The 15,944-nt window shown below is 39.4% G+C and overlaps 1 protein-coding gene across 3 annotated transcripts in view; it reads right to left on the minus strand.

The window, feature by feature from the left end:
- Positions 1-15,944, minus strand: part of CFAP97 (cilia and flagella associated protein 97) — a 40,039-nt gene that overhangs the window by 12,234 nt on the left and 11,861 nt on the right. The window lies entirely within an intron of this gene.

A 15,944-nucleotide genomic window follows, 5' to 3' on the forward strand; every position in this document is an offset into this window, starting at 1 on the left:
TACATTCAACCGTAAAAATATTTTAATAAGAAATGTAGATGTCTCCCTAAGGCAGCCTAGTAGCTGGGGGAGGTTAGAAACCTCTGGTTGCGGGGCGCCTGGGTGGCGCAGTCGGTTAAGCGTCCGACTTCAGCCAGGTCACGATCTCGCGGTCCGGGAGTTCGAGCCCCGCGTCGGGCTCTGGGCTGATGGCTCAGAGCCTGGAGCCTGTTTCTGATTCTGTGTCTCCTCTCTCTCTGCCCCTCCCCCGTTCATGCTCTGTCTCTCTCTGTCCCAAAAATAAATAAACGTTGGAAAAAAAAAAAAAAAAAAAAAAAAAAAGAAACCTCTGGTTGAGTGCACCAAATACACAAATGTAATACAAAACTTCAATTGAGACAGTTTGTGAGTTGGAGGGCATACTTAGAAAATAAAATGTTCTCGGGGTGCCTGGCTGGCTCAACATGTAGAGAGGATGCGACTCTTGATCTTGGGGTCATGAGATGAAGCACCACATTGGGTGCAGAGATTATTCAAATAAGCAAATAATCTTAAAAATAAACAAACAAACAAACAAACAAATACATAAATAAAGTCCTCAGCAATGACTGATGGAAACAATGGCTAACAACTGGCAAAAAACAAACCCAGAATATTCTGAAACTTTCAACTTAATCTGAAAATACTTTATGGTCTTAATATTGACATTAAAACAAATACTTCTACAGTAAAAATCAAACATTTTATTCCTAATTAAACATAAGCCAAAATGAATACATTATATAAAAGGAGTTTTTAACCAATAAAAATATTTTGAATACTATTATTATCAAATGAAATTTTACCAACATGCTTAATTCTTAAATTTCACCAATTTTCAGTAAGTGACAATTATTACGAAACAATTGTTAAAAGTTTCTAAAAATACTAAGCTTGCTAAATGTTTCAACTTAACTCTGTACTACCAATGAGTACAATGTATCAGATTAACTGACTGGAACATGTGATTTGTTTTTTACAATATTTTTTTAAAGTAGCTGTTATTTGTTTTTACTTGAGTACCTTCAATTCTTTAACTTCCTCAGCATTTTACACTGTTAAATACACTGTTAAATCCACAGAGACATTTTTTAATCCCCATTTTAAAATGTGACTGGTAGGGGCACCTGGGTGGCTCAGTAGGTTGGGTGACCGACTTTGGCTCAGGTCATGATCTCACAGTTTGTGAGTTCAAGCCCCGCGTCGGCTCTGTGCTGTCAGCTCAGAGCCTGGAGCCTGCTTCAGATTCTACCTCTCTCTACCCCTCCCCTTCTCACTCTCCGTGTCTCTCTGTCTCTCAATAATAAATAAACATTAAAAAAATTTTTTTTAAATAAAAAATAAAAAAATGTGACTGGTGCAGAAAAGTCAAATCATTTGAACATGGTCAAAAGAACCAGAAGTCTACCCCCCCATGTTTAAACCAAAGACTACCAAAGATTACAGAAACTTAAAAAAAAAAAAAAAAAAGATTAACAGTGGCTTTCTGATACAAAATAAATGAGGGAATTAAAGGTTGGTAATTTGTTGAAAATCATACCAAGTTAATGGTAAAACCCGAAGAACACATTTAGAAAGATATAGATGTGCTGTTCATAATTATCTTCCTTCCAAGAAATGCATGTTTTGTAGAATTTAATAAGGTTTCTAGATTAATTCTCCCACATATGAAAGCTTTTAAAATTAAATCTTAAAGGGAATTAAAAGCTATTTTCTGAATGGCATTTAAAAAAAAAGTTTTTAGGGGGCACCTGGGTGGCTCAGTCAGTTAGGCATCCGACTCTCGATTTCGGCTCAGGTCATGATTTCGCGATTTCGTGAGTTTGAGCTTGACATCAGGCTCTGCACAGGCAGTGTGGAGCCTGCTTGGGATTCTCTCTTTCCCTCTCTCTGCCTTTTCCCCACTCGTGCTGTCTCTTTCTCAAATTAAATAAAATTGAAAAAAAATCTTAAAGTTTTTACAAGTAAAATAAGGCAATAGCAAAAAAGTAAGTAAAATAAAGTTCAATCTAATACATTTAAAATAATAGCACTCTAACGCTCCATGATGGAAAAAGTATATATAGAGTACTCATATACTCATACTAGTTATCACTAGTACATTTTTCTAAAGTGGCTATGTATGCTTTAACATGAGGCATGCTCAAATACTTGATCCTTTGTTTTTCAATTGAAATCTAAAAAAATTTGTAAGTTGAATAAACTTTCAGGAACACATTTATGTAAGTATGTATATAAATATTTAAACTCACATAGTTAAGAAACATTGCTTTCCCTAGTTTTCTTTAATGAAACAGTTTTGTTCCAACTCTTTACAGTATTTCAATATCATGCCCATCATCGCTAGAGCCAGTTACTGAGTCATCTAACACAAGTCACCAAATGTATCAGTTTGCTTTCACCTAGGCTGAGATACAGACAGCAATTTAAAAAATTTACATGTGATGCTTTCACTGGAAATTTTATTCTAAGCCATATAAGTCCTTACTCATATAATATCTGTTCCTAAAACACACACACACACACACACACACACACACACACACACACACACACACACACACATATATATCTGGGGGCACCTGGGTGGCTCAGTCAGTTAAGCAACCGACTTCAGCTCAGGTCATGATCTCACGGTTCATGGGTTCCAGCCCCACATTGGGCTCTGCTGACAGCGTGGAACCTGTTTCAGATCTCTCTCTCTCTGCCCCTCCCCCACTTGTGGGTGCACACTCTCTCCCTCTCTCTCTCTCTGAAAAATAAACATAAACAAAAACAAAAACATCCTGTAGGCATATTCATGATCCCTATTAAAAAAAACAATGGTATTTTCTTTTTAAAGTTGTTTTTTAGGGATGCCTGGGTGGCTCAGTCGGTTAAGCATCTGACTTTGGCTCATGTCATGATCTCAACAGTTTGCAAGTTTGAGTACCACATCGGGCTCCACACTCATGTTGTGGAGCCTGCTTTATATTCTCTCTCTCTCTCCACCCTTCCCTGCATGTGAGCAATCTCTCTTCCAAAATAAATAAACCTAAAAACATAAAGTTATTTTTAAAGGTTTAAAGAAAAAAATCCAACACCTGTAGCTGAGAGGTCTCAATGCAAGGAATAACAACTGAATTTACTAAATTTGTCTTCTTCATGAACTTGTCAGATGAGAAATTCTGTGACATTCTTCCCACCCCCTTCCTTTGAATCTGGGCAGGCTTGAAACTGTGTGGACCAAAACAATATAGCCAAAAGTGTGACATTCAAGGCTAGGCAAAGGAGGAGATGCACCCCTTATAGCCCCCCAACGTTGTTTGCTGGAATACTTGTACTTGGGCCCCTGAGCCACCCTGTGTCTGACTAGCCTCAAGCTGCCATGTTGTGAGGAAACTGAACCACACAAAGGGGCCACGTGTAGGCACTGCGATCCTAGTCTTTCGAGTCAGCCTAGGTTGCTGCTTTCACACATCTAAGTTTTGTGTTTTGTTAGCAAAGCAACAATAACTAACACAAAACTGGGTACCAGTAATTGGAGTACTACTGCAATAAAAACCTAAAATACTAGCTTTGAGACCAGAGCTGGAAGGGTCTGGAGGAGACTGCTGATGTAGAGGATGAAGTGACAGAATTTTAGCAAAACTGTCGCCAGTGGTGACGAGGAAAATGGAAAAAATACCTGCCACTGGTGGATTTGGCTAAGTAGACCCCCGTGCAGGATGCTGAGAGTTATTAAAGGTTGATCGTATCCATAATGAAAAAGGAGAGAGAGGAGCTAAAAACAAGAACTGATCAGTTTTCAGTTAAAACACAGAATACAGAAGAACTAGGACTTATGGGGTTCAAAAATATAACTACTACGCCTTCCTAATCTCTCCTGGCAGAAGCCTGTCCCAGTACTCAAAGAGATATGACCGAGGACCCACGAGTGAGGTTCAGCTGCACTTAGACCTGATTTAGACCCTCGATGTCAAGGTTGGGGGTGGGGGATCTCTGAAAAGGGGAATGTATTTTTTACGTTTGAAGGAATGTAAAGTAGTATGTTGGACTAAAGAGGTTTTGAAACATGTCCATAAGCTACCTGACAGTCCTCCCCTTAGGATGGCGGGTATATGTCCCTCCCTCTTAAATCTGGGAAGGTTTATAACCATTTAAACTAAAGGAATGTGGAAGAAACGATGCTATAGGACTAGCATGATCACATTCTGAGGCTAGGTCATAAAAGGGGATGAGGTTACTGCCTTGTTTCCTTCAACACTGTACGTGGAGCCCTAAGCCACCGTGTTAAGAATAAGAAATCCAGCTACACTGAGGCCACCATATGTGAAGAAGTCGGGACCCATGCAAAGTCTGGTCTTTAAGTCATCGCAAGCCCAGACACCTGACAAATCAATAAATCAGCACCCAGCTGATTCCAGTCCCCAGCCATCAAGTCACCCTACCCTGGAGTCTCTCCACACCCCAGTGCTGGGCTAATTGGTTACGTAGCAACAGTAACTGGCATTTCATCACTTTAAATATTGTGTAACAGACAAAACACATGTGGACATTTATCCCATAAGCAAGCAGTTAAGTTTTCTGTGTGTATGATGTAATCAATCAATCAATCAGTCTTCCACAGCGATTACGGCTCCGTCCATTTCATGGTCTAGTTCTGTTTTGCTTTTTATCAATCTCTTTGGTAGATTTGTGGTCAGTTTATTAATGTAAAATACTTCTTTGTCCCTTTAGTGGGACAAATTCACTTCTTGAATGCGATTTTGCATACTGTTACGATTGATACTTCTATTTTCTCCTTGTTAATACCTGCCTAAGCATATCTTTTTCAAGCCTTTAGTTTTTCCATTCTTCCTACGACTTAAAATGTCTTTTTAGGTTGGATTTGATTTAAATTCTTAAAGATATTCTGATAGCATCTTCTGGTAAGTTGAAACCACCTACTTATACTGTTTGATCTCTTCCTACAATCTTTTTCATTTTTTTAAAGTTTATTTATTTTGAGAGAGTGAGCAAGTGAGCAGGGGAAGGGCACTGAGAGGGAGACAATCTGAAGCAGGCTCCGTGCTGTCAGTACAGAGCTCAACATGGGGCCTGACGTCACAAACCGTAAGATCATGACTTGAGCCAAAATCAAGAGTCTAACGCTTAACTGACTGAGCCACATAGGTGCCCCATCTTTTTTTTTAAATACTTTTTTTGTTATTTTTTCCCATTGTTTCCCCTCTAGAAAGACTGTTAATTTTTTTTTCCCTCTAATACACTGCAAATCAAATATTCTAATTACTTCCTTCTAGAATAGAAGTTATGTTTTTTGGTCTCAGGACCCTTTTGCACACCTAAAGATTATTGAGGACCCCAAAGAATGTTTATGTGAGCTACATCTATCAATATTTACTATGTTAGAAATTACAAGTAGGGGGCACCTGAGTGGCTTAGTCAGTTAAGCGTCTGACTCTTGATTTCAGCTGAGGTCATGATCCCAGGGTCATGGATCAAGCCCCATGTCGGGCTTGGCACTGATAATGCAGAGTCTGTTTGGGATTTGTTCCCTCTCTCTCTGCCCCTCTGTGGCTCACGATTGTTCTCTCTCAATCAATCAAATAAAATAAACATTAAAAGAAATTTTAAAGTAGGGTGTGTGGGTGGCTCAGTCAGTTGAGGGCCCCGACTCTTGACTTTGGCTCAGGTCATGATATAACAGGCATGAGATAGAACCCTGCATGGGGCTCTGTGCTGAGTGTTGAACCTACTTGAGATTCTCTCTCTCAAAATAAACTTCAAAGTTAAAAGCAAAAACATTTAAAGATCTTCATTTATCTGGAAATAATAAACCAGTGATAGGTTAATAGTTCTTTTACAAAAAAAACAGTAATTGGCGAGGAGAATGGCAGATTTAATTCTTGCAAATATTTTAACGCCTGCCTTAATAGAAGACAGCTGGATCCACGTCTGCTTCTGCATTCAGTGTAGCGTGCTGTCTGTCACTGTAGTACAGCCCCCAGAAAAGCCACTGTGCACACGAGACAGGAGAGTGAGGTAAAAGGCAAATTTGTTTTATTAGTGGAAATAGTGGGGTCCTGCAGCTACTCTCCAAAAAAATCACTGAGCTCTATTTCAAGTATTATGTCCTTCATGTACGAGTCTGGTGCCTCTGGCTGATTTTAGCTTTTCTCCAAAGGTACTAATGCTTGGTAGTGAGCTGACAATGTCTGAGATTTCCTACTCACCTATCTGAACTTTGTTCACTGAAGCCTGCCTGTAAAGGGATGAGGTGCTGCCCGGGGGGAGGGGGCAGGAGCTACTCTCAGGACAGGCAGCCTCTTCTCCAGGAGTGTAACAGGCCCACGCCCTCCCCTGCAGTAGGGCGCTTGCTTCATTCCCGGGTGGTGCTATCAGCTGAACAGTAAGTGCAACCACTTTCTTCACTCATCAATGCTGCCTTAATCCTATCTTTCTCTTACATGAGTTGTTCTTCTCAGGATACATCCTCTAATGATGTATCTAATTATTTCACATAGAATCTAGGTGGTACGTTTCCAAAATGTGTCAATTTTGCCCTGCAGATTCTTCCTAAACTGACCTAATTTCACCTGTACAAAGTACGAAACATACCTTCAAATGTGGTCATGTCCGTTTATTCACTGTTCTCCAAACATGAGATTCATGCCATAACCCAACGCATAAACTTTTGTTTACTCCACTTTCAAAATGTCCTCTCTGCCTGCCTATTCGGTGCTTTACAGACCAAGGCCGAAGAACTTAATTCCAACCACACCTTATGAACATTTAAATAGTCAAGGCAGGCTTGGGGTGGGGTGGGAAGTCTCCCCAAAGCAGCCACCTAATTGAGCTAAAAGAGGCTGAAATATTTAGAAATCCTACTCAACTTTCCAGGTCTACTTTAAAGTAAGATATCTAAAATAAACAAATAAGAAAATAAATAGGTAACTAAGTAAATAAAGCCAGACACTTAATAATGCTAGTCCACACTAATCTTCCCTTCTAATAGTTCTCATAGAACCCCAGAACTCTGAACTTAGAATATACCTTAGCAACCTACATCAACTACCTAATCCTACAAATGAAGAAACTAGGGCACAGTTAACTGCTTGTCTATGGTCACATGGATGAGACCCAGAAGCCAAAAATCTTCTGATTCCACTTCTAGAATTTTCTTCACCACATTTTGTAAGTAACCAAGTTTAATATTGTATCACTGTTCTCTTGCCTATAACTGGGAGACTTGATTTTACATTCTTTGATTAACCTTTGTTTCCCAGGCTTAATATTTTATAGTTCGAATTTACAAACTTGTTAACAAGTTTATTTGAAACCAGTAAATAACATTAACACTGTTAGCTGTGCAGGCATCCCTCACTATCTGAACTCTGGCCCAATAGTTCCTCTAATAGCTCACTAAATTTTTAATCAAAACAATAAACCATTTTAACATGATGTTTAAATTGAGAGGGTGCAGAGTATGCTGTGCTCCCACCTCAGCTGTTCTCTGATGGTGTCACATCTCCTGCTCACAATTTCTTTTTTTAAAATTTTTTTAATGATTATTTATTTTTGAGAGACAGAGAGAGACAGAGGATGAGCGAGGGAGGGGCAGAGAGAGAGAGAGAGAGAGAGAGAGAGAGAGAGAGAAAGACACAGAATCTGAAGAGGCTCCAGGCTGAGCTGTCAGCACAGAGCCCGATGCGGGGCTGGGAACTCACAAGCCGTGAGATCAGGACCTGAGCCTAAGTCGGAAGCTTAACCGACTGAGCCACCCAGGCACCTCTCCTGCTCACAATTTCTGAGCTGTGGTATGCATTGCCACTGTTGTCTTCTTCATTTGAAGTGGAAAAGGTTATGAAGAAATTAGTTGAGCCTAAGAGGCCTAGAAGAGCCCAAAGAGTGTAAGTTGAAAGTGATAAAGTATACTGAGAAATGCGTGCAGAAATGCGTGCTGGCCATGCACACATCTCTATCTTACCAGGTCCAATGTTTTAGTTTTATGGGGAAAAAACCAAGAATCCTTACAAAAATATTCTTGGATCTGAAAAACAGTGGGTCAATCGAGCACGAATAATAATTTTGAAAGACAGAAATACTTTTTGCAATAGACTGTTGGCCATGATTAGTGTTTCAAATCTTTTACTGTTAAAGGAGTGCCTGGGTGGCTCAGTTAGTTAAGTGTCCGACTCTTGATTTTGGCTCAGGTCATGATCTCACAATTCATGAGTTCAAGCCTGGCATCAGGCTCTGTGCTGACAGTGTGGAGCCTGCTTGGGATTCTCTGTCTCCCTCTTTCTCTGCCCCTCCCCTGCTCGCATGCTCTCTCTCAAAATAAATAAAATTAAAAAAAATTAAAAAGAAGTAAGTAAAGTATTTTACTGCTAATAAAGGAACCCTTGTGGATTAAGGGCTCCAGTAACAGATGTACCAAGTGGCAAAATGCCACCTTTGTTCCTGTACCTTTAAAAGTTCTGAGCACTACTTATAACCAGGTCACTCAGATCAGGGTTCCCTACCGTGCAGCAGTATGAATAAATTTTCCTCCTACATTTAGCTCAGTTTCTGTGTTTAAACAGTATTTCAGTGCTTCAATTATATTTGGAGGAGAAACTTTTTAGGGATTTGGGGTGGGAAAAATGTTTAGGCTTTCTATATCCAATTAAGTTTCCAAAAAGAATTAGACAGGAATAGTGAGATACCTGTAGGTTTCTTCAGTGAAACCAAATAGTTTTTTGTGTCTTGAATCTCAATACTAGGGTCCTTGGAGACCGGTATCTCCATCAGCCAAGGTATCACCACCGAGCTGACTAGAAATGTAGTTCCTTGGGTTCTACTCTAGATTTAAAGAACCAGAATCTGCATTTTAAGAGGCTCTCCAAGGACTTGTATGCATATTAAAGCTTAAGAAACCTTGGCCTTGTGGATGCCCAATTAGCATACATTTCTACTTTCCTCCTCCTTTTTTTTTAAAAAAAGTATTTATTTATTTTGAGAGACAGAGAGAGAGAGAAAGAGAGCGTGTGCACGCGTGAGCGAGCATGCACACATGACTGAGTGGGGGAGAGGGGCAGAGAGAATCCCAAGCCAGCTCTGTGCTGTCAGTGCACACAGGCCTAGATCTTAGGAACCCAACTGTGAGATCCTGACCTGAGCAGAAATCAAGAGTCAGTTGGACACTTAACCACCCAGATGCCCCTCCTCTTCATTTCTTCTTAACAAGTCTTCCCACCCCACTTCCCTTTTAAAGACACCTACCTATCCCTTTCCCACGAAGCCCTGTCCTTAAGGGGAAGATTACTTCCATTCTCCTGACTCCCACCCCTAACTCTAGGGTGAGTGACCAGCCCACAATAATCCCATTCCTCTTGCCAATGAATGTTTTAGGAATAGGAGTGTTACCCAATTCTGGGCAATGAGACGTGAGTCAGTTGAGAGTGCTTCTTTAAAGTTTCCTCCATTCCGAGAAAGCCAGAGGAAGAAACAGTTTCCCTTTCCCTGGACATCATCATGTCTGGATATGAATACTAAAAATTGCTGCAGACATTTCCTACTAGCCTTAGAATGAAACCAACACCACACAGCTGGATGAACACAGTGGTAGAACCTGGGTCCCTGAGGACATTTTTAAGCCACTGTACTGGTCAACCCTCAAGCATGATCTATTTCTGGAATTCTTGTTAGGTGAGAAATACCGTTTCCAAAATCATCCTAATACAAACAGTTAATCATCAATAGTCCTGAAAAAAAAGCTCAGTGATTCACTGAGATGATGGCTTTTTTAGATGGCTTTTTCAAAATCTGACAATTCTAAAACAGTCATGGGCTTTCTTCCTAAAAGAAGCTTTTTATTGGATGTGTCCCCCACCCAGCCAATTTCTAGGATAGAGTGGTGCTTGTAATTTGTGGAATCAAAAAGTACTTATAAAAATAAAAAATGCAGGGGTGCCTGGGTGGCTCAGTTGGTTAAACGTCCGACTTCAGCTCAGGTCATGATCTCACGGTTCGTGGGTTCGAGCCTCGTGTCGGCTCTGTGCTGACAGCTCGGAGCCTGGAGCCTGATTCAGATTCTGTGTCTCCCTTGCTCTCTGCCCCTCCCCTGCTCAAGCTGTGTCTCTCTCTGTCTCTCAAAAATAAATAAATGTAAAAAAAAAAATGCAACAGTGGGCCCTTAAAATGCAAATTATAACTTAATCAAACAGTATTAAAAAAAAACACACACACGATAAAACCTGCAAGTCATATTATACATTTTCATTAATTTTCTGTAACATTATTTCTTTTCAATATACGTCACTTTTTTCAAACCTAATTTTAAGAAAATTTTATGAGATGCTTTATATGCCAAATGTTAGTCTGCAGGGGAGGGGCAGAGAGAGAGAGAGAGAGGGACACACAGAATCCAAAGCAGGCTCCAGGCTCTGAGCAGTCAGTGCGAGTTCATGACCTGAGCCAAAGTCACCGGAAGTCACGCTTAAGCTTAACTTACTGAGCCACCCAGGTGCCCCTGCATTACAAAGGTAATTGTTATAAACAATTCTGTTGGAGTGCTTGGCTGGCTGAGTAGTCAGTAGAGTAGTAACTCGACCTCAGAGCTGTTTGAGCCCCATGTTGGGGATTACTGTAGAGATTACTTAAAAAATAAAATCTTACAAACAAACAAGTAAATAAAAACAATGGTGTCAACTTCAAGGAAAACAATTGAAACTATTTTTTGGTGATAATAAAATGAGTGTTTTAGTAAAAATTAGAATTTTGGTAAACAAGTTTGAAAGCGTCTCAAAAACCTTCTGATGAGATTGGTGGGAATATTAACAACTATAATTTTAAATAATGTATTCTGAAATATGTCATTTGTAAGCTCAGTGAATATTTTCTCAACAACCTATACATCCTATTACAAAACCATGCAAGGTTAAAAGACACATTCAAGGGGCTCCTGGGTGGCTCAGTCGGTTGAGCGTCCGACTTCAGCTCAGGTCATGATCTCACAGTTCGTGGGTTCGAGCCCCGCATCAGGCTCTGTGCTGACCGCTTGCTCAGAGCCTGGAGACTGCTTCGGATTCTGTGTCTTCTTCTCTCTCTGCCCCTCCCCCGCTCATGCTTTGTCTCACTCTGTTTCTCAAAAATAAATAAATGTTAAAAAAAAAAATTAAAGAAAGACACATTCAAGATGTACGATGGGCAAGTAAATTATAATGTAAAGACTATGAATTAATTAGTTTCAAATTTCACAATGCAACTAATGTGGAATCTTGGTATGGTGTCAAAGAATATCTAAACTTAATTGAACAGGCTATTAAAACACTCCTCCGTTTTGCAAACATATCTGTGTGAGACGAGATTTTCTTCACATACTTCAGCCAAAATAACGTATCACAACAGTTGTATGCAGAAGTCAATATGAGAATCCAGGTATCTTCTATTGCCAGGCATTAGAGATTAGCAAAAATTACTCTTTTTTTTTTTTTGGAAATATGTGTCATGAAGTATGTTACTTATTACCATTATTGGTTTATTACCATTATTCTTAGATGAATTAATAAGTATTGTTTAAATTCCTCATATAATTTTTAATATGGTAAACATTTATAGATATAATCCACATAAACAAAAGGTTCTTTGGGGTCCTCAATAATTTTTAATAAGAGCGTAGATGCTTTTTTAAAAACAAAAGAAAAGAGTGTAAATGCTCTTGGTCTTAAGGCCCAAAAGTTTGTCAACTGTTGTGCTAGAGCACCGGGGTTGGTGCTGAAAATCTGGAAGAGTTGTAGGTACAGTCCTCAAGTTGAATCATACAAGTGATCTTACAGACTGAAAAGTGGCCATAAAAATTTTTTTTAAATTAAAAATTGTTACAGTGTGGGGCGCCTGGGTGGCTCAGTCGGTTAAGCGTCTGACTTCAGCTCAGGTCACGGTCTCGCGGTCTGTGAGTTCGAGCCCCGCGTCGGGCTCTGGGCTGATGGCTCAGAGCCTGGAGCCTGCTTCCGATTCTGTGTCTCCCTCTCTCTCTGCCCCTCCCCCGTTCATGCTCTGTCTCTCTCTGTCTCAAAAATAAATAAATGTTAAAAAAAAAATTTTTTTTTAAATTGTTACAGTGGATGGCTTGATAAAGAAATAGAGATTTTCCCTAAAAAAGAAAATTAATCAGATATATTAACAATTATAACTTTGAAGGAAGCACACATGTATTCCGTGTATTTCAGATGGCAAATCTAAGAATAGGTAATTGTTAAAAACAATTAAATTTCAGTGAAACATATGAAGTACAGTTCCCAACACTGTAGCTGGGTTCCTCAGTTCCTTCATTGACAAATAGTGTCTCTTTTGTGCCAATACCTGCTGAATTTGGAGATTCTAGCAATGAGCAAGATCCTGCCCTCATGTTGCTTATACTCTAGTGGCAGAAATAAGTAAGCAAACTACACTAATTCCAGGGTCTGGTAAGTATTCTGATGGAAGGAAACAGGCTTTGTGACAGAGAGCCAGAGATGTGAAATAGAGATGTGAAGCTACTCAAGACAGAACATTCAGAAAAAGTATCTCTGAGTGGGTGATATATAAACTAAGACTTGAGCAACAGATAGAAGCACCCTATGCAAAGAAAAAAGGCAACAGCAAGTGGAAATGCCCCATAAATACAAAGTATCCTGAGAATGGTAAGGAAGCATTGTGACTGGAGCAAGGTAATAAGAGATTTAAAAAAAAGAAGGGGGGGGTGGTGCCTGGGTGGCTCAGTCGGTTAAGCCTCCGACTTCAGCTCAGGTCATGATCTCGCGGTTTGTGAGTTCGAGCCCCACGTTGGGCTCTGTGCTGACAGCTCAGAGCCTGGAGCCTGCTTCAGATTCTGTCTCCCTCTCTCTCTGCCCCACCCCTGCTCACGCTCTGTCTCTCTCTCCCTCTCTCTCTCTCAAAAATAAATACATATTTAAAAAATTTTAAAAAAAAAGGAGTTGCAGGATATCCATATGATGTAGACTAATGGTTTTCATCAACTTTAAAGGATACGAGACTAACTGCGTCGGAATTCCTGTAGCAGAGCCTAGGCATCAGTATGACACTAATATACCACGTAGGGTAAGAATCACTAATACTGAGTCTGTTAGGCTACTGTAAGGAATTTGGATTTTACTTTTACTTATTTTAGAGAGACAGAGAGAGCACGCGTGAGAGTAAGAGAGGGGCAGAAGGACAGAAATAATCTTAAGTGGACTCCAGACTCTGTGCAGAGCTGGATGCGGGGCTCCATCCCAGGACGCTGGGATCTTATCTGAACCGATATCAAGTCAGATGTTCACCTAAGTCACCCAGGTGCCCTGGATTTTACTTTTAATGTACGAGTAAGCCTACTGAAGAATTAAGAAGGAAACTGGTAAGACTGATTTTATTTTTAAAAGATCACTCTTGTTGTTAGGGGAAGACACAAGGGGCAAGAATTAAAAAAAAAAAAAAAAAAAAAAATTCCTCAATCCTGAAAGTTTTAAGAGACTGAAGGAGCATTTATCAGAACAGTGAGTGGAGGGGCGCCTGGGTGGCGCAGTCGGTTAAGCGTCCGACTTCAGCCAGGTCACGATCTCGCGGTCTGTGAGTTCGAGCCCCGCGTCAGGCTCTGGGCTGATGGCTCGGAGCCTGGAGCCTGTTTCCGATTCTGTGTCTCCCTCTCTCTCTGCCCCTCCCCCGTTCATGCTGTGTCTCTCTCTGTCCCAAAAATAAATAAAACGTTGAAAAAAAAAAAAAATTTTATAAAAAAAAAAAAAAAAGAACAGTGAGTGGAGGCCTAAAACATAGATGGTGATGGGCAAAGCCAAGAGTCTGATTTTTCAGACATACTAAACAATCAACAGGTACAATCAGAGCAAAGAAAAAAGAAAACCTACAAAAAAGGGGACGTTCAAATGTCCAAAATACTTTATCCATCTGACTGTGAGAATAATTTGACTACATAAGGGATTTGTTTATGCTCTTACATTACCATCCCATGTGAATTATGTAGCTAAAGATTTATCCTTTCAACTGACATTTTAAACAAAGATGGAAAATACTACTTACAACTTAAAAATGTTGTCTTTGGGGAGCCTGGGTGGTTCAGTCAGCTCAGCGTCCAACTTTGGCTCTGGTTATGATCTCACAGCTCGTGAGTTCGAGCCCTGCGTTGGGCTCTATAATGACAGCTCAGAGCCTGGAGCCTGCTTTGGATTCTGTGTCTCCCTTTCTCTCTGCCCCTCCCCTGCATGTACTCTCTCTCTCAAAAATAAATGAACATTTTTTTAAAAATTAAAAAAATAAGTAAATAAAAATGTTGTCTTCAACTGACCTAAAATCTAACCTGGAAACCTAATATTTCACAGTTACGTTAACTAGTGTAAAGGTAACGTTTCAACTTGCTTTTACTTTACCTAAAATATAGTTTCTTTCACACCAAATAATAACAACAAATTGGCATATCCAAGAAGTAATAATAAATTGATGTGGAAATACAGCACTAAAGATTTTTACTAATTAAAAAGTATTTACAGCTTATGAAAGAATATATCATGCTCATGGGTTAGAAGATTAATATTCTTAAAATGTCCATACTACCCAAAACAACATATAGATTCAGTACAATCCCCATCAAAATGCCAATGGCATTTTTCACAGAGCTAGAACAAAGCATCCTAAAATCTGTATGGAAAAACAAAAGACCCCAAATAGCCACGCCAATATTGAAAAAGAATAAAAAAGCTGGAGGTATTACACTTCCTGATTTCAAACTCTACTACAAAGCTACAGTATTCAAAAGAGTATGGACTGGCACAGAAACAGACACGTAGATGAAGGGAATAGAACAGAGAGCCCAGAAATAACACACACACATAGTCAATCTATGACAAAGACGGTGAGATCATACAATGGGGAAAAGACAGTCTCTTCAATAAATGGTGTTAGAAAAACTGGACAGCTATATGTAAAATAAAGAAATTAGACTATCTTCTACCATATATAAAAATAAACTCAAAATGGATTAAAGATTTGAATGTAAGACCTGTAGAATGTAACTCCTAGAAGAAAACATAGGAAGTAAGCTCCGTGACATCAGTCTTTGCAATATTTTTTTGGCTCAGTCTCCTCAGACGAGGGTAATAAAAGCTAAAGTAGGATTACATCAAACTAAGCTTTTGCACAGTGAAGAAAACCATCAACAAAATGAAAAGGCAACCTACTGAATGGGAGAAGATATTCGAATCATACATCTGATAAGGAGTTAATATCCAAAATACATGAAGAACTTACACTCTCAAAAACTATCAAAAAAAAAAAAAAGAAGCTTGATTAAAAAACGGGTAGAGGACCCGAATAGGCCACAATGAAATACTACTTCATATTTGTCAGAGTGGGTAAAATAAACAAGACAAGCACTGTTGGTGGGGATGCAAACCGGTGCAGCCACTGTGGAAAACAGTATGAGAGGTTCCTCAAAAAATTAAAAATAGAAATACCATATGATCCAGTAATTCCACTACTAGATATTTATCCAAAGAAAACATATCGTTAACTTGAAAATATATGCACCCTTATGTTTACTGAAATATTACTTACAATAGCCAAGATATGGAAGCAACCCAAGAGTCCATCCATAGATGGATAAAGAAGATGTGGTATATATGTGTGTATATATGTATACGTATAAATACACACACAGTGGGATATTATTCAGTCATCAAAAAGAATGGAATCTCGCCATTTACAACAACATGGAGACCTAGAGATGATAATACTAAATGAAATAAGTCAGAGAAAAACAAATACTATATGATTTCACTCATACATGCAATTTTAGAAACAAAACAAAGAAAAAAAGAGACAAATAGACTCTTAAATACAGAGAATGGTAGTTGCCAGAGGGGAGGTGGGGGGGATGGGTGAAAAAGATAAAGGGGATTATGAGTACACTTATG

This window comes from Leopardus geoffroyi, chromosome B1, assembly GCF_018350155.1.
Source record: "Leopardus geoffroyi isolate Oge1 chromosome B1, O.geoffroyi_Oge1_pat1.0, whole genome shotgun sequence".
Lineage (NCBI taxonomy): Eukaryota > Metazoa > Chordata > Mammalia > Carnivora > Felidae > Leopardus > Leopardus geoffroyi.